Source organism: Melopsittacus undulatus, chromosome 4, assembly GCF_012275295.1.
Source record: "Melopsittacus undulatus isolate bMelUnd1 chromosome 4, bMelUnd1.mat.Z, whole genome shotgun sequence".
Taxonomy (NCBI): domain Eukaryota; kingdom Metazoa; phylum Chordata; class Aves; order Psittaciformes; family Psittaculidae; genus Melopsittacus; species Melopsittacus undulatus.
The window spans coordinates 101,164,779-101,185,211 of record NC_047530.1 but is presented as its reverse complement, the minus strand read 5'-3'; the positions used below and the strand labels follow the sequence as shown (position 1 = coordinate 101,185,211).

The 20,433-nt window shown below is 41.9% G+C and overlaps 1 protein-coding gene across 2 annotated transcripts in view; it reads right to left on the bottom strand.

Moving 5' to 3' along the window:
• The window catches only part of ADD3 (adducin 3), a 100,086-nt gene extending 80,362 nt beyond the window's left edge, over positions 1-19,724 (bottom strand). For both annotated transcript variants that reach the window (XM_034061429.1, XM_034061431.1), the window contains exon 1: positions 19,639-19,724. The gene's annotated coding sequence lies outside the window, so the exon portion shown is untranslated. The remainder of the gene's footprint in view (positions 1-19,638) is intronic.
• Positions 19,725-20,433: the final 709 nt, after the last annotated feature.

Sequence of the window (20,433 nt, the reverse complement as noted above, 5' to 3'; positions counted from 1 at the left end):
TGCTGGTCCATTCAACTCTTGTTGCTTGATCCATTTCTGTTCAGCAAAATGCACAAGTTTAGCTCTTTGTATGAAAACAACCATAACTGCTTGTCAAACACCTCAGGGACTGCAAGTTGTAATATCATAACATCTTGTGAACTTCCTCCTGAGTTTGGTGGTAAGCCTATAGGTTGACGCAAAGTGCAGTCATGTAATAGAGTTTCCTGTTTGAATATTCCCCCTCCTCCTTTTTTTAAGCAAGAGTATTCTCATCCTTAGAAACAGGAAGTCATTAAGTTCCAAATGTTTATACTAAATGAAAACATACATATTGCCATGACTGCTATTCAGTGACTGTTGGGTGGTCTCAATCTGAATCCACTTTCTGACCAGCAAGTGCTTCCCTTAGAGGAATTACGCAAGCACAGTCTCAGAGACCAGGGATTGCAAGGGTATAAACAGCCAGCCAGTATAATTACAGGTCATGAGTTTTACATTTTTTTCAAAGACTATAACATACCCACAAAAACCTCCCCAACATCTGGTTTCAGTAAGTATTTAAATAAATGTTTTCCCCAAGTTATATCAGAAACTGGCTAGGGCTGTACATTCCTTGGAATGAGGTCAGCAACATGCACTAGTACAGCACCTTCAGTGCAGTCATTCACATGATTATTTGTTCTGGAGTGTGGGAAGGGGTTGGAACCAGATGATCTTAAGGTCCTTTCCATTCCAAACCATTCTATGATGCCGTGATTCTGTGAAGAGGGAAATTCACAACCCATTGGCATCCTCCACTGATAAACTTCAGCACACTGTCTGCAACTGCCTATGGTCTGCATCTCCAACATACCAGCTTCTGGTCATACTGTTCTTATTCATAAACTCCTAAACCATTTCAAGTTTCCTCTTACATTTGATAAGCATTAAAAAAACCACCACAACTTCAATTTAGTACCGTGATAATAATACATTAATGGGTGGCCCACACAGAGTTCCCATACACAGAACACTGACTAACTCACCCCAGATTAACAGAGTAAGATCTGCCACTTGTGGTTTGAGTTTCTCATCCTAATCCCAATTTACTACGATTCACCTTTTACGGATATAAATTAGACTCCAAGAGAAATCAAACTCCAGTCCATCAGCACAAAGTTTCAACTGCTTTTTCACCATGTGTCCTTCTTACAGGAAAATGCAATTCCTCCCAACCTCCAGATTTTAATTATTAAATAGTATTTGGAAGAAGTGAAGAACTCCCTTCTGAGAAGAGAGTTGCAAAGCAGCTCCTCAGTAATCATGAGCACTTTCAGGAAACTGGAGTGCTCCTCCAGCACGCCCACTTGCTTCCCGTGAATAAGCAGTGTTTAGAATTATCTGGAGAGGTCTTCCAAAGTGCTGAGAACATGATTTCTGTGCATTTTGACGCTCTATGAATCACCAAGACTAGAACATGAAGCCAAGAAACAGTAAAACATGCACATACATAAACAACAAAGAGCTGCTAAGACTAATATTAGACCTACGAAAAAACATATCCTGAAGGTATCAGGAAGAGACCAACAGGAACTTACACATTATGCCACTTCCACATCAGATTCTTCACTTTTGTTTGGATCCACAGATCAATATGAATGTCAGGAATTAATAAAGCTAGCAGTACAGATCAGCTCTCCAGAGACAAGCCACATCTGTTCAGCAATGCCAAGCTGCCAGCTGGATAGAGTCCCAGAAGCCTTTCAAGGGTCATCATGCACAGCGAAAGCTTGTACTTAGCTAAGAACCTTTCAGCCTAGCAACTAAAAAGGTAACAGGTATTCTGTTAATTACATTAAGTAATTAAGTCATGTTTAGCTCTGTCAATTAGGATGCCTAATTTTAAAAGGTCTAATAGCCACAGTATTTAAGTTCCTGTTTTCTGCTGGTGCTGTAGCAGCACACAGTTCTAAACCACTGCCATTCTCATGGCTGACTTGGAAAAGCAAAATTAAGCTGTTACCAGCTAAGCTAATCAGTTGAAATGAAAAGAGCCAAAGCATTACTTGTTGGACACTGCATATTCTAAGCAACTTTAATGTATAAATAATCAATTTAAAATCCAAAATGAAAGAGACTTTGGATCTCAGGTGAGACCATTAACCACACAAAGATGTCTCATCTGGGTACAAATTGTCAAAATGTCCTTCCCTTGTGCACACTTGATTGGAGCCTGTTAAGGGAAGAAATAAACCCTACAGTAGATGACAATTACCTCCCTCCCCACTGTGTCTGTCACACAGAAGATCTTGCAGGGCATAAAAGCTTCCATTGAGGTATCGACACAAGGAGCTACTTCTGAAATGATCATCTGCTGGCCTACATGGAAACTGCTCCTTCCAAATAGTTCCAAATCAGACTTACAGTACCATACCTGCTTAGCTAAACACTACTTTATCTACAGCTGCAGGTGGCCCAACTTCCATGCTGAAACATCTTAGTAGGCATGTGCTGAAGAGATCTGTTGTTTAGGATTACAACAGCCAAAACCGCACTGTGAAGCTCCCCCTGCTCCGAGGGCATCACAGCCCAACACTTTTTATCACAGGAAATCATGCCCCTGATGTTTGCAAAGTATTTCCAATTCTTATCTTTCAGCTGGTTTCCAAGTGGAAGCCAAAGGGTGAATCCAGGCTGGACCTCTTCACGAGCCCCACTGACAGCTTGTTTTCTAAGCTAAGAAGCCATTTTCAAGAGCATAATCAAGATCAACCTGCTGAAATTAGTCTGAACAACGCATGCAAGCAACTGCTGTGCAGAGTATTTTATTAAAAGCAAACCATTGCTCCCACATTTTACATAGCGAGCAGTACCATGAGTTTGCTCCCAGTCCTAAAAGGCACCATGTCTATGACAGCTTATCACTGCAGAGTATTGCTCTTTCTGAACCCTTGCAATGCTTCAGAAGCATTACCAGAATCACAAGGCCACTACACCAGACAGCATCCATGAAAACATCTAGAACCCCCATCTGATTAGCAGTTCAGCTACTAATTTGATATCCCTGTAAGCAGGGCTTGTTAACCACACTACACAGTACCCCAGACTGGCCATGTGAAAATGCAGATGTCACTTGCTCACCTTTTTAATCTGCTGCAAGGTTTCTCAGATGAAGACATATTTCATCTTGTGGTGCTAGATAAATAAACAAAGTATTCTAAACAATCATTTTTCTCCAACTGGGGTTATGTCATATGGTTTGCTTTCTCCCCGAAAGAAAACATGTATATAAAGTGCAACCACATGCTGTTGGCAAAGAATTGGTTTAATAAGGACTCATTTCTAAAAACACGATTACAGATGTGGCCTACATCTTGAACCCAGTGTTTAAGGAAAAATTCTCTCTGTGTAATTATTTCACTCATCTTTAATGTTTTCTCTAAGTATCTTCACTCACAAAAAATGTTTCTAGGGCTATAAAAGTTACACACCCTCCCCTTTCACACATCCACCCCAAAATCATTCAAGCATACCTTTATCAAAGAAAAGCTGAACATGTTACTGAGGAAACACTGCTTTGTAGCACCTCATTGCTGCACCAGCTGCCAGATGGCAATGTTGCAGGTTAGAACTAAGTCTAGATGAGCTACTTTGCTAGGGACAACACTTAACTCGGACTGCACCTGACTTGTCATTTGATTTTCAAAGTACCTGAGTTTTTTATCACTGACAAAGTTTTTTATAAGGATGTTATTAATGTGTAGAGCTCTCAGTAAGGAAACTCAGATATATGATAAAGATGTATTTGGTGTGCTCTAGCATTGCCTAGAACATAAAAGGTAGTTTCATTCTGATACAACCCTTATCAATCAACAAAACCAACAGAAATACAAGTAAGTTTTAAACACAAAATTAATAAAGTCTGACTAAAAACTTGGCTCTTTCCTGCTTGCCAATTTATAAAATCTTATCAACTTACTCCAGGAAAGTCTGAATAAAACTCAAACCCTCTTCCAAAAAGGATAAAAACAGCATTGAAAGACTGGCTGCCTCATTCTACATCTAAACCCAGAAGACTTTTGTCATATTGGATATCCAGGTATCAAAGTATTGAAGGACAGCCCTCTTAGCAAGTGCACTCCTGAACTAAATCAGATAAATCCTGAAGGGGGTCTACAAGGATGCTGGAGAGGGACTCTTCATCATGGACTCTAATGATAGGGCAAGTGGTAATGGGTTCAAACTTAAACAAGGGAAGTTCAGGTTAGATATAAGGAAGAAGTTCTTCCCTGTGGGGGTGCTGAGGCACTGGCACAGGCTGCCCAGAGAAGCTGTGGCTGCCCCATCCCTGGCAGTGTTCAAGGCCAGCTTGGACAGGGCTTGGAGCAACCTGGTCTAGAGGAAGGTGCCCCTGCCCATGGCAGGGGGTTGGAACTGGAGGAGCTTTAAGATCCTTTCCGAGCCAAAACAGTCTGGGATTCTATGACTCATATCCATATGAATAGACAATCCAATATTTAAGAATAATTTTCTCTCTATTTAATCACTTTACTCTCACTCCACATTCATGCTCATGTAAAATTAAACTAGTAAAAACCCCAAATTGTTCATACCTACTGAGGTTATTGCAATTGGCACCATATTTATTGAAGGAATTAAAGTACTTGAAGCTGGATTAGTTACTACCAGTGACATCACTTAAATTAACAGTTGAAAACAATTCACTTCCCCAAATTATTTGATTGGACCTTTGGAAAACTAAACAACTCTTTCAGACGACATCTGCCCTTAGGAGCACCTACATTTATCGGTCATGCTCAGGTATTTGATTAATCTAGATTATCTTTCCCAAGCAAGGTATTAAAAGGGTCATATGAAATGATGAAAAGGTTGAGGAATAAAAATTGAAGCAGGGAAAACTTCTATTTTTACCCAGAAACCCAGTGTCAGATGATGTGAACAGAGCTGCAGTTTTAAAATCCTCTCCAATCCAGCCAATTTCTATTCAACAGGTACAAAACTGCATTTGTTTCTGAAGCAGGAAGATCAGACAAGTGGATTTTTTCACAACTATTTAAGATGTCTCAAGCAACCTTTAACAAGAACTTTTAATGTGTCACATCAGAATTAAGCATCATTTTAAACAGTATTAATACATATATATAGTTGTATAAACACTGACTTTTGTGGTAGAGTCAGGTTGATTTCAAGCAGCTTGTTCAGAGAGGAAGCTTTGGTGAGGATGTCAATGAACAAGGCAACCTGAGCCCAGAGGTGAGCAAAGCACTTGTTTCTGCTCCTTGTTTCCTTGTTTCCACAAGGAAAAGGCTATTTTAGTGAGAGAGGGTTTTGGAGCACCTAGCACCAGGGCTCAGCTACACTCTACCCCAGGCATTTCCAGCTGCTTGGGTCAGGGTGGGTTAGACAGACTGCATGTGGCCATCCATGGGTCTATCTACAGTGCCTAAAAATTATTTACAGGCTTCAACTGCTACAGCCTCACTATTTCTAACAGAAGCCTTTCTAGCAAAGCTTTTTCTTCAAACATAAAAGAAACCCCAACTTGAAAGTATTTGGATTTGACTTGATTCTGACGCTTATCTATGAGTGAAAGGGTGGAAGAAACAAGTGAGAATGCATACACATATTTGTTTTCTTAAGAAGAAAGACAAACAGATTGAACTGCTTAAGAACCCAAAACATACAGGTGGTTCCTGGACACATAGATGAATCAACGGCAAAACCCTCATTCATTTACTAGTTACTAACTTTCACATGAGGGATTTCTCTGTCCCCACAAAGGGTGAACACCAGGATGGGATAAAGTATCTTAAAATAAGATGGATAAAACACGGTAGCATTTACACAGCTTGTGTTAAGAACTTAAAAATAAAAAGCTCACAGCCCAAGTTTTCCCAGAAGTTAAACCAATGTGCAGGTTGGATATTTAAATTGGACAGAAATCTCAATAGCGAGCTCAGAACTAAACCGAGAATTAGCATCTGGGTGGTGTTATCTGTATGGAGCCAGAGCTGAGAGGAACCATGGATCCAGAATTTGTATGCAAGAGGAATAACCTTAAGTGTGCTTTCACTACTCTGAGGGGCACCTTCGTTTGCCAGCCAAGCCCAAGCTGAGTTTGCCTTATTTTAAGGCTTCCGGCATCCATACAGAGTTCTCCAAAAAGAAATTCAAAGCAGGAGTGTGATTAAGGGGAAAGCCTCAGCTGGCTGAGCTGAGCAGTGTGAATACCTCCTGCCTTTCCGCTCCATTACAGACCAAGCCAAAGATGTTGCGGCTCAGGAGAAAACCTCAGTAGCTGTGGATCCGAGTTCAGTGCAAACTCACCCCCCACGAGTTGCTGCAAGGAAATCACTGCATCTCACAACCAAAAGCCAGTTCTACTTTTCTGCTTTTATACCTCCCCCATTTACTAGATACACTCAAGACAGCACTCAGTCAGAAAGCTGCACAATTGCACACTGTGGGGCAAGTCTGTGCTAGTTCAGTTTACCACAAAGGACAAACAAGCAGAGATGAGATCCTCTTACACTAAATACCATCACTCAGACCTCTCAGGAAACTTGATTTCACACAATTGTAAGACAAATAAATAATCTGAAGGTATCAGCTGGAACCTTTTATGCATTCACACCAAGTTACACAACTTTGCAACCCTCCAAATCCAGAGGGTCCTGTGGATGACTGATTTTGAAATGCATCCACACTCATCTTGCCTCTGGTCTGAAGTGGACACTGCAATACATTTCCAGACAGACAAATCCTACTTTTACAAATGCTTTAATAATTTAGGCACTTCAGGGCATACTTTTTTCTTTCTTATGTAATACCCATTGCTGTAATCCACAGAAATATTTCCAGAAGTTTATCCCTGGGGCAATATGGAGTTTTACCTCTTCTGTCAGTTTGCTTTCTTCCTCACTCAGAATCCTATTGCACCACATAGATATTGTGGTACAAAAAAAAGGACTAAAAATACTGTATTTATTAAAGTTGATCATAAAGTATAGTGCTAATGCATTGCAAGTGCTAATCTCAAATCCCATACAACTTTTTGCTTCATGAAGAATTCAGTTTTCATCTTCCAAAGTGCTACACACTTAGCCATGGTAATGGCTTTCATTTTTACCAGAGAGTATCTTCTAGCGTGGGTAGGACAGACGTAAGAAAAGGAGCTACAGTTACGCAGTTGAATCTGAATAAGAGAGAAAGCATTAAGAAGGGCTCTTCTAGATTTCTAGGAATAAAGAAATTGATCAGGTGTATTGAAGAGCATGTGCAGAAATAGATGGGGAAACACTTTTGTGTCTTTGGTATGATTCAGTTGTTGCACCCAAATTCACTAATGTGCAGACACTGAAGTTACTGAGAACAACAGGGAGGAAAAATACTCTCAAAAAATTGAAAAAGAATTAACAGGACATTAAAATGGTGGCTGCAGTTTTGACTTCAGAGGCTTTAGTTTGTAAATGTCAAAGCTAATACTCTGATTTTTCCTCCTCCTCTCTCCTCAAAAAGTATCTGTAGAAAACTGCAGTACTGCACACTCTCTATCCTGAAAGACCAACACTCTAGCATAGCAAAGGCAGTGAGTTCAGCATCATTTCTCTTCTGGCAGTGTTTAACATCAGAGAGAAAACCACCGGCACACTCTGTGTTCTTGCTTCACACTGTTTCTGGCTAAGAGGCACAGTCATTTATTTATAGAATCACTCAGCAAATTTGCTTGCATCCCTAAGTATGTTTTGATGATTCTATCCCTATTTTAGCAAATTACAATTAATAATATTTTCTAACTGTAGTAGAAGGCAAAACATGCCATCAGCAGCTAGCAGACAGTTGCAGCAAACCAGAGGCAACAGCCATGAAGATCAGGTACTCACTGTGCCAGAAAGCAGCACTGCCTCTCACCGAGCTCAATGCTTGGAAAGAGGTTTCACAAACCTCAGACACAGCCAGTTCTATTATACTGGCTTCAGTTATAGTCCTTTCAGGGAATCTGGATGTCTCCTGTTGAATTTACTGCTCTAATGGCATTCGAATACAGGAGACTTCCTGAGTAAGCCAGAATTCAGGATAAATGCATGAAGATAGGATACAGCAATCACAAGTATTGCCCAAATCATCTGCTATTGGCCTCTTGGTTACTTCACAAGCTGCCTCAGTCTTAAACTCTGTTTAAAGCAAAATGAACAAAGGCCAATAAAGTTTGATGGAAAATCCAGCATCGGCCAAATGTGGCATTGTTTGTTTCAGTTATATAGAATCATTATGTCCGGTCCTTGGATCCTCTTTATTATACCCTCATTTCCCTTGACTGAAGGAACCTCTGTAACAGAACACCCTCAGGAGCCATAATTTAACAAAGAAAGCATCCAAACTTGATCCAATGACCTATGAATGAAGGCAGTGATCTGGGTATGGTTAGGGTTTAAAAAAACATAAATTCCAATGGACAAAATTAAAAACTACATTTGATAATAAATCTTCTTTTTATGAGTAAGCTTAATACCCTTCCTCTTGGTACAAGAATGCTATAGTGTCCCCTTTGCCAAGAAAGAAAGAAGGACAGAAAACCCACACAAGAACAAGAACCAGAAAGAATAAGAAACAGAATAAACATCAGATACACATAATGTTTTCAGAAAGTTTTACCTTTTTTTTTTTCTCCTGCATATGGCTTAGATCTCATTAACCAAGTCTTTATAGTGTTTCAAATGAGTCTTCAGAAAGGCAGCAGAAATCAGAGCCAAAGCAGGGCTGGGCAAGATGAGACAATTACTTGGGAACTGAGCCACACGCTTCACTACTGCGAGAAAGCAGGAGCTTACACGTGTGTAAGCATGGCAGTCTCACACTGACTGACCCAGGCTGTAGAGTATACACACATCCTTTTCCTACAGAAATCAAACAGCCTAGAAGCCAAAACTACTGAGCTTATACAAGGATGGTATTTGCATCCAACCCCAGACATCACTTCTTTGACAATCTGACTGAGAGCTGTCCCTCTTGCTCCTGCATTTAAAAGATGAACAACAAAACACTCTCTCTCTGAAACTATTGAGCTAATCACATTTAAAATTTAGGGGCTCTGTTTTGGTTGATCTCACACTGAAATCTTACCAACGGAAAACAAGTTCACACTGGAGGCAATACTGCAACAGGCAAAGTAATTTTCAGAGCTCTTTCTGTTGGAAGTCAGTATCAGGTCGTCCAAAGCGCTGACACAGCCCGAGCTGTTATTTTTAAACACAGCCATAGTCTATTTAGCTAAAGCATCTTTACTCTGACTGAGCCAGTATTATTTTGATAAGACTCCTTAAGTATCTACACTAAGGCCTGCATATCACATCAAACAAAATAAATACAATCTTCTGAAGACAAGGCGTCATTGCAACCAGGAAAAGAGAAAAAAAGAAAAGAGAGATCCAGTAAGAAAATCTAAGAGGACCCAGCACTGTCACCCCTACAGTGCTAGCTGTGGGATAGCTATTCACACTGTGAATTTGTGTCATTCACCACCTGCACAGATGCTAACTGAAACAATTTCAGTCAACTTAAACAGCAAACAGCTTTCTGCTGCTGAAAACTCAGCAATACATTTCTACAATGATCCTTTTGCCAAATTTGTTGGTAGCAACACCAGGTTTTCTTACACATCATTTAACTAATGAGAACCTGAACAGAAGAAGTGAGGCAATACCATTTTCAAAGGCATATAGAAGACTGCAAGTTATAGCTACACAACATTTTGGGAGGTAGCTTCCTCCTCACTTTTTTTTTTCCTTATTTTTTCCCCCCTTACACTTTCCTCAGTGTAATTCTTACATCTTTATATAAAAAGTTGCCTTGTAAACATGTACATAAGCTGATTACTAGAACCAAGAACAACCTCATTCTTTCCTCTCAAAGTAATTTGTTCCATATGTTCCTAAACAGAGGCACTGTGACCCACCTGATAATGATGTTTTCCTATAGCCTCCATTTCTTATACTCAACTACAAAACAGAATCCCCCAAAAAGTAGTCACCCACTGATAGCTTCACAGAGCTGGATATGGGTGCATGACAAGGGAGCCAAAGAGCAGCTCAGCCCAGCATGTTGACATTATTTTAACTAAAATAACTTCAAAGCCTACATGGTTTCTCCAAAATGTCACATTTATCTGAAAGAGTCTATCTTTAAACATGCCTGTTCCCCCTCAGATTTTGAAGGTACGAGGAGGGTAAAGGGAACCTTGTAACTGAATGGCTGCAATGCTGTTATCTCAAAGCCTGGAGAAACAACTTTTTCAGTCTTGCTTTCTTACAAACAAGTCCCCTTACAGAAAGCTTAACTCACAAACACCTTCTACTTAGACTTTTCATTGCCTCCCAGTACTGTGGGTGGGAGGGACCCTGCAAGAGCTGTCACTACTGAAGGATTAAGAGGCTGGAGTCAATCTGAAGATTCCCCATGTCCCTATTCCCCTCCTTCCCTGCAGGTTCTTACTGCTACCTCAGACACCTCACACCCACATTAGCACTCACCCTTCTCTTTAGCTAATTCAGTTTACAAAGAGTTAAAGCAGACTGGGGGAGGGAGGGGAAAGTATTCTACTGCAATTAGTGGCCAATTGCACAAGTTAAGCGAGCAACAGGGCTTACACAAGAGAGCATGCAGCAGGACTGCAAGGCCAGGAGGGAAGAGCAGGATATCCTCTTTAGTTTGTTTGTAATGTACAACCCAAATATTCTAATCAGATAGAAGTCAGAATCCTAGAGAGGAGTGACTGTATTAAAGAGGTGATCATATTTATGAGAATGGTGACATAGACACTTCTTAGACTGCGTTCTTAAATAGGATTACAGGGCTTTAATTTACTGCTTTGAAATGATTTAAGAGAGAGTAACCCAAAACAAGTTTAGAAAGCAGGTGGAATAACCTTGGAAGGAGTACACTGCATTATGCCATAACAGTTTCACCAGCACAAATACATGCTAGCACACATTCTTCAAGTTAACTAATAAACAGAAGAGTCATAAAAATAGCATTACTTACACTATGCATTTGCACATTGTAACCAGTAATTCCTCAGCTTTAATTTCATCTTTGAACTATCAGTTATATTGACAAGTAACAGTGGCAGCAGTGCATATTAAAAAACAAAACAAAAAAAAAGAGTAAACAAATGACCTTTATCGAAAGTAATAAAGGATAGATGACTTTTTTTTACCCTTTTTTCAAAGCCAGTTTTAGATCCAGCTGCCAGCAGGGTGTGGGCTGAAGCTAAAAACTTTGAAATAGGTCCTGTGAAATCTGAAACCAAAATACAGCAAAGGTCACGTCTCTGTGAAGAACCATCTTGTCTGTATACATATATATATAGTATGTATACTATAAGCAAAGCTCTCTTAGCTCAGCCATGGTAATAATGTAATTCAACTGACCCCCTAGGAATAGCAACAACATCAGGTTTCCACTACAAAGATAAATTTACTGCACACAATACCTGTTACTATACGTTTTCAGTATGTGTGATAGTAGCCAGATGCTAGTGTTACATGGTGTACCTCAAGATAGTAGCCAGACGCTAGTGTTACATGGTGTAGGTCAAGCTAGTTTTTCTTGTTAAAGGCTAGTCCAGGTTATAAATATGACACTCTTATTCTCACCCCCACCATTAGCTAATTCTTTTTAGTCAACATTGCACATGCAGTAAAGCTTTATGCAACTTAAGCATAAAGCTCATATTAATAGGAAACAATATAGCTGACTTGTAAAATTTTTGCTATTCCTTCCTAACAGAGAGAATTTCAACCCTTTTCAACAAGGGAACAGACAACATCTCCCATGGGTAGACAGAATCTTCTACACGAGTATTGGGGCGACCAGACAGCTATACTCTGTTCTGTCTTGTGGGCTCCTGTGAAACAGTTCACAGACCCAAGCTTAGAGACAAGTGCCATACAGCAACTGAGGCTCTTGAAAAGAGTTGCCCATATGCACATTGCTCTGCAGATACATTTGAGCTAAGCAGTCTATTTTTCTAGCTACAGAAGAAGACCAGGCAGCCAGAGCTGCTGGCACTGGAACCATTGTGTGAGCTGGGGCTCCTGCTCGCCTTGCCTATGAAGCAGAGTGCTCCTGCTTCCTGTGTTTCCACTCAGAGCTTTCCCTCCTTTCCAGTCCGAGTTGTATTGTATGTGTTTGCAAGCTGAGGATAGGCTTGGCAATCTTCACATCTAAGCAAAGATGTTAGAAAGCGTAGGCCTGAAAAGTTGACTGCTTTTGCTGGAGGGCACTTCTCTGGTCCAGAAGACATCCCACGATGCTTAATGGTCTCCATTGACCACTTTGGCTCTGTCACCAAAGAGATAGTGTCTTGATCCAGACAACTGGAGACATTCATACTCAAGCTATTTTAAAGCACACAGGATCCCACCTGGCAATACATTAGAAGTCACTTGATTAGAAGCACTGACATGCAATAAGGCACTTACATTAGGAATGGCAAGAAAAAGAACAACTTCTGCTGACCAGACAGCAAATATTTCTGCTTTGAATGGTATGGTACTTGAGAAGAACTAAACAGCCTTTGAAAAATCAGCCCTTCACCAGGAGTTGTCATAGGGTAGGGTATATAAAATTAGGGACACTGCTGTTTAAAAACATCTAGGCTTGAGCAAACACAAAGAGCATAACACATATGCAACAGCCATTTCAAGAGGAAGCAGTATTTCAGCTTTCCCCCAGGTGCAACAGGAAAACAGCTGATGTAAAAGGGGAACCCAGACTGCCCCCCTGCCACCTATGGACAAATTATCCAGGCATCTATAAAACCCCCTCCTGATGTTTTACAGCTTAAACGTTCCTGATGTTTTACAGCTTCAACATTTTATATAGTTAAACTGAGTTGCCTTGAGTTCACATGCTTCATGTTATTTGATATGCTTTAAGTAGGAAGCTACCTGGATTCATTTCAAGATTTTACTTTTTTTCAAGCTAACCTGTTTTTGAGTGCAGATTCACTCATGTTAGCACTACCCAGATGTATTCAATCCCTTCACATGCTGCAAGTCTATTTAAACAAAGTTTGAAACGGTAAAAACCACTAAATAAATTGGGTAACCTGACTGCCAGACCACTGAGTTTGGGTGGTGTTCTATTTATTTTTAAATACTACAAATATCAATGTATTTGCAAATTCTTCTTTACACTTCTTACTTTTTGTTCAATACCAGATCCATCATTTTGATCAGCTTGATAAGGAACAAGACAAACATATAAAGAGGGCTTTGGTGGTTACAGACATACTTTGCTTTACTAAACACTGCACTACCAATATTAAAGCATGTATCATGACTTCAGTTTTCTTTCTCAGCTGCTCAGGATTAAATCTCTGCAATAAAAATATTTATGAAAACTTGACAGAATGATTTACTTTGGACACTTTGCTTCAGAGGATGGACTTTTTTGTTCCAAATCATGCACACGCAGAGGTATCCGCCAAGCTCTCCAGCTGTGTCACTCTAGTCCTTAAGCCATTTAACACAGAACATGCACATGGCCTTTGAATGCCAAGTCAGCTGCTCATCAAAGACAAATGGCTCTAAAGAGTCACCCCATAACAATCAGCACATCAGTAAGGAATCGGATTTGTATTCAGTGCTATGTCCATCAGTAGGAACAGAAAAGGCAAAGAGAATATATATACACACGCACTTATATATACACACACAGAGATTCTTTTTCACAACTTCAGTAATTTTAAGGATGAGAAACTTATACAGCCTGAACATACACAGTTTGTCCTAAGAGGCAACAGATTATATTTGGTAAACGAATTAAAGACCCTGAACATCTTTGCTTTCTGCTTCCTACTCTGACAGTGGGGTCAAAGAAACGTTTGAGTTATGAGAAGAGTTTTGCCCTCACATATACTTTTAAACAGTCATTTAAACACAGCTGCCATAGGAAGCCAGAAATTGTGCAGATCAACTGTGAACATCACAAAGACAATTACTGGGTATTTAGTACACACTCCAGATATGAGGAAGATCTGAAACAGGATGATAGGCTTGTTGTGGGCACTATCCCAGTTTAATCCTGATAATTGAAATATCTATTTAATAGTTATTAATTTATTAATATCTATTTGACTACTTATTCATTTATTATGGAAGCAATACTACATCAGAAGGACTAATGTTGTATCCAGTTAACATGGAAGTGCCAGGTATTAGTTTTGTACACAGCATCTTGCACCCCAAATTTCACACATACTTCCATCATAGACATTGCAGATACTAGAGCGGAAAAACAATTATACGAGAATACTTGATCTTACCATCCACAGGCTACTGTAATATGCAATCACTAAATGAAGTTTGTATGTTCTAAGAATGAAGTTTGGGTTTGTTGGATTAGGATACACAGCAAATATGGTAGCTTGTCTGGTGTGTAGCAACAATTGGTATACTAAAAGAGAGCTGGCTCAAAATGTGTTCTACTCCTATTTCAGCACTGACCAGGAGCCTGGTGAAATTGTTATGCACTTCATTAGCACTACTAAAACCGGTTGTGTATCTGACTCAGGAAAACACAGAGGTACTTCTGAGGTCATTACTTTTGTGTCATTGTATTCAGTTCTAGTCAGAGCTGGATGCACTGCCTCGTATTGTCCACTGTTTCCGTCCCCAAATCCTATTTTCATTTTCACCTAATTTTTCATACGTTAGGCTGAAGATTGCCTCTGCGCAGTGTCTGCTGGATCTGAAGTATCTGAGCCAGAATGGTTCTGCTCTTCCAGACACAAGGGCTCATAACTATGCTTTCCTAAGATACAATTTAATTTTCAGTTTTAAGTTGAGGATATTTTCTTTGGAAAGCACTCCCCAGCTTTCAAATACTTGAATTTGTGGCCTTACTAATGCTCTTTAGAGTCTTTTGTGTATAAATCCATAAAGACTGAAATGTCATACAGATTGCTACGGAAGTACTGGGATACTGGATTCTATGAAACAACTTACATTCCTATCAGCAATCTCCCTGAACCCAGACAGCTAATATTTTTTATTGATCTAGATTTATTTGAATCACAAAACCAAAATCGCTTCCACAGCATTCTGTCAAGACATCTAGACCTATCAAAAAAGCATTTATTCAAGAAAATGGTAGTCCACATTTGCAGAGGCAGGAATATGCATTTCAAATTACATTTTTCCTTTCTTGTTTTTACTGTATTAGAACAAGTAAAGCAAAACTTATCCAACAAGCAAGCTTTTCTGTTTTGCACTCTGTGCCTGTGCAGGACATGCACAGGAATACCTGCTTGGGTGATAAGCACCCTGCTTCCAGGACTGACATTCACTGTGCATCTGCAAACACAAGATGCAGATCCAACTGGCCTCATAACTATGCTGTATTTAGTGTAATAGCTCTTTGCAACTATAAAAAATAAATCTTGAGACCAATTACAGGTCTAGGTGGCTATTACAGGTATAGAGGAAGACAGCAAGCAAGGATTGTTCAAAGCAATTCACAGAATCATCTTTCTTTGGCCAGCACAGCAGCCAGCTCAGTTCTTGGCTGAAGCTCCAGCTAATATTAATGCCAATACTGTGCTAGGTACTTGTTCAGGGCAGCACAGTGACAAATGAGAACAGCAGTAAACTGCCATCAACCCTGTAGCATTCAAGATTGCTATGTAGTTCAGCTGAAGAAGTAACTTCAGAAGGTTCTAACTGTACAAAGGAAAAGGGATTTACCAGGCATCAGCTGCTGTGGGTCAAGAAAACACCATGAAAAGCTACAAAGCAAGCTAGAGCTCTCACACCAGCTTGTGACTTATAGATCTTCACCTCAACCTGCTAACTTGCATGAAAAATACCTGCTGCTTTGATGTCACCAGGATTTCAACACCTTAAACAATACAAGGCAAGAAAAGTTTCTTCCTAGCCAAGACCAGAACAGTTTAAGAGACAGGAACAATAAATGAGGCTATTATAACATTTCCCTAATTAGCACATTGTAACTGCCAATTGCATGCTTGTCAAGGAGAACTGACATTGCTACCACAAGACACATACTACGTTTAATATGCTCCCACAGCCCTAACTAAATTGACACCTACATCACACTTAGAAAACTGTGAAGATCCAGTGGGGGAAAAAAAACACAACCTGAGGTTTGAAGATCTCAAGCCTTCTTTCACTAAGTTTTCAATGAATCTGAATAAAATCTCAACCTTTTAGTAGCAAACGTTTTCCAGTTTACTGCTGATTTTGAAGTGACCTCCCCCCAGCCTAGATTAAGAACATGCCATAGGTAAAGACACTTTCTTATGTAACCAAATTTATTAAAATTTGTCTTCATTAATAAACCACACCACAAATTATCCACAAACCACCCCTGTACTTGAGAGGATAGCTTTAAAAGTACCACCTCCAAAATCTCATTTGCTGTGATGTACAATGATTTGCATTATCTTGAATATAGAAAAGAAATACAACTGTTTCCCCATATACCAAATGACTCAAAGTTAATATAGGAAGCAGAGCAGATCTGTTTGCCACAGAGTCTAACACAATGAATACATTACTGCTTGCTCCCTGGGGGTCAAGGAGCTTTTATTCATCTTCAGCTGCCAAAAAGTGCTACATAAAAGACAACTACCCCCCAAGAACGCAACCAAAAGCCACACCACCATCACCCAAATCTCTCATATGGCAACCAGCATTTCAAAACATAACTTGAAGAAAAGCCTGTGATGTAATAGGAAGCAATGTTATTAAATAATATAGATTGTATTCCTCTAAGTCAATACCAAAACAATGGCAGACTCAGTTTTTGAAACAGCAGCACTATGAAAATACAAAATTGATTTACAAGGGAAATAACAGCCAGAGGTTGCGATGGCTGCTAAGGTTACAGGATGTTTTTTAAAGCGCAAACAATTTTTATCCAGTTTAAAACCTAGCATAGGCAATTTTATTCACCAGCTCAAAGTCACACAAGTTATTCTCTGGAATTAAACTTGTTTTTTTAAAGCATTATCATTCCAACACCATCCACAGTGTTGAAAGGACGTGTTGCAATTTTAACTAGCAACAATGATTTTGACAAGGGAAAACCTAGCAGCCTTCTGCCTTCTTTCATTGCAGTTTTGGATCTGTAAAACACTTACAAAAGGAAACAAACTAACATTGGCCCATCTTAAAATAGTCTTCATGTTTTGTCTCTTACATGTTAATTTCTGATCATTTTCACACAAATAGTGTCTTACACCAGGTCATATGGCTGGTAGCAAGTCAAGCCAAACAAAAGCAGGCAGCCCTGCATGCAATGTCACCTCTAACATCACATGCAACAGGGACAGTTCCAGTACAGTTCCACTGAATCCAGCTGGGTTCATCCAGCCCTGTCCAACACCCAATGCTCATTAAATAACCAGCAAAGGGTGGACAAAAGTTCTGCAATACACCTCTGAGATCCACACTGAGACATCCCCAGCCACCCACATTGCTCAAATCCACTCACCCTACCAGCAACACAAAGTCTCTGGTGTACAAGGCACCATCTGGACCTTCTCTTTAAGGTTGATCATGGTGTACATGACAGCCTAACGGCACCACCCTAAAGTCATCATTTCCTTAAATAAAAATGTCATCTGCCTCAATCCTCAGGGAAGAGTCAAGGATAATGACTGATTTAACCAAGAGACCATTCAATCCCTAGATATCCTGAAGCATAGCAGCACTCCATCTATTGGTCAAGAATTAAGAACGTGCTTAATCATGATCATTTACACACTCAGCTCCTACACAGCCCACCCCTTCCTCCGTGCTCAGGGCTTCACAATCTCCCAGCAAAAACTAAACACACGTAATAATGTCTTCTGAAAACTAATGTATCACTAAAGGTGTTTATGTGACAATTCCTTAAGTTAAAACTGATACATGCTATTAATCACACAATTATCATTTTGTTCCATGGAGGAGCACATGCACTCCTTACTCAAGGTAGCATTGAGGAGCTTATCATAACAGCCAAGGAGCCTTCTTTCCCTCTAAGTACCAGATGCCACCAAGGAGGCTGGAGCGAGTTCACACACCATTTCCAGCCAGGCCACTGGTGTGACAGAGTGTGCAGACCAGAGAACAACCCGGCACCAGAGACCTGCTGGCAAACCCTGGCAGAGAGGTGAAGGAAGGAACCTTTGAGAGCAGATCTGCTGCCAAGGCAGCCACGCGCTGATCTGCCCCGGCTTGCGCCGCTCCACCACCGCCTTTTCCCAGCGGATCACCCACAGCCATAGTCTGCTACACCTGGGCTTTATTCCAGTCATCAGCAACTGGACCAGGAGCAAGGTGAGACAGCCTGAAGCTGCCCCAGGCGTGCCAAAGCGCTTTTATAAAGGTTGAGGTCACATTTACCAGCTTCATTCCTCTGGTACCAAAGCAGACTTAAACCAACTTCTCCCACACTATTAATAAGTCAGCAGTTTCATACATTCATGCTTTTATAACCCTTGGCCAACTATTTTTTTGCCCAGATATTCACTGCCAATGATTTTATCTATCTGTTTTAAAACTTAACTCCTCCACATAGTGGCACCACACAGATTCCGACACATTTTTCCTCTGCTTGGTATCACATCACTACCCTCCAGACATGATTCCAGGACCTGTGGATGAAAACCAGCAGATTCAGCCTCAACCTGCCTGTAATGTAATGATGCTGAGAAGACAGAAGCAGAAGCAACCCACCTCCAACACCGGCTGCAGTAGGTGTTGCTTTTGAGGCATGCTCTGCCCTGCTTACAGAGTCAGTCCGAGGCTTCCCTGCTAAAACCACATCATTTGGCCATGCAGAGCATGCCTGCCCTGTAATCCGGGACGAACACCGGTTGATAAATGCGCTCTGAATTCCTAAATAAGCTTTTCAACGTGAGGTGGAAACTGCCTTGGGGTGAAATCGAAAACGAGGAACAAATTCCCAAAAGGCCCATGGTAATCCTCATTCCTGGAGCCTAAACTTCATGCAGCAACTGCGTGAGTTTCGCCCCGGCTGATATAAGCGCACAAGGACGGTAATCCCGAACTGCTCCAGGCCACCGCGGCCCTGAGCGCGGCGAGCGCCGTGACCAGAATACGGGCGCTTGGGAATCGCCTTCCCGGGCTCCCGCACTACTATCGGCAACGAATGTGGAGCAGCTCGGGATCAAATATGTGGAAAAAACCCATAAAGAATGCAAATTTTAACAAGTTTCCCGAGCCTCGTAGGGGGCGCGGTGCTTTGCGGTGGAGCAAGGGCAGCCCGCAGCTGTAATAACGACTGCCCAGGCTTTACTCGATTAGCAGCCTCGGAGCAGAGAGGCGCATTATTTAAAGCTCCGTCCTTCCCAGCTCGGCACCGAGGCAGAACGACAGCACTGCAGCATCTCCCGCGGCCGGAGAGCTGCCCTACACCCGATGCGAACTGCTCCCGACCGCAGCCCCCCCTCAGCCGCGGCCCCGCGCTCGCCCCGCAGCCGTAAGGCGGCGGAGGGAACGGGGGGGAAGCGAGCCAGGCCTCCCACCGGCTTCCCCGGCAGCGGCACCGGCTCGGCCGCAGCCCCACCGAACGGGCAGGATCTCCCCTGCTCCTGCCCTCCGCGTACCGCCGGAGCGTTACCTCAGCGGGCCCGAGCCTTTGTGCTTCAGTCCATCCCTCCCCGCCGGCGGCGGGAGCCCCAGCACCACCGCGGCGGGCGAGCGGGCGGGCGGGGAAAGGGGCGGTGCACTATGTGGCAGGAAGGGACACCTGGGCTCCGCCCACAGAGCCCGCCCGCCCGCTGTGGATCACTATCTGGCAGCGAGCGGGGGCTCGCCCGCCGCCCTTCCCCCGTCACCCCTCGGCCAAGTTTGAAGCCGGGGGAGGGTGAGGGGGGCCGGCATTGTCCTCTGCCCTGGCTGCCCTCCATTGTTGGCCCGGCCTCAGCCTCCGTACCTCAGCAGCGGCTGTACCTGCAGAGCCGGCGAGGTATCCTCCAAGGAGCGTTCGTTTTCCCATGGTGAGCGGGGTCTGCCGTGAGGAGATGGGCTCTGCAATGGCCGGTGCGCCGCTGACGGGGTGTAAAATGAGGTGTATTATGAGGGAACAGTAAATAAAATCACCCCCCCAAACGCAAATAATACCTGTTTTGAGATTAGAATTAGAGAGATTGGGGCTGAAAGGCAGCAGAAGGCTTATCCAGATGGCTCATGCCGCCAAGGAGAAGGCACCATCCGCAGGGAGAAAGCAGCCCTGGCTAAAAAATGCTGTACGAAAAAACTCGTTTTGGCAAAAGCTATCCTTTTTTTTCCCCTTGGCTTTCTGTAATTGTTCTGCGTCGCAGCTGAAATCATCCCTGTCTCGGTTCCCCACCCAACGTTACCGGTTTCTTGGTTTCAGGGCTGCTTTGCTCACATCCGAGCGGTTCTGGCCGGC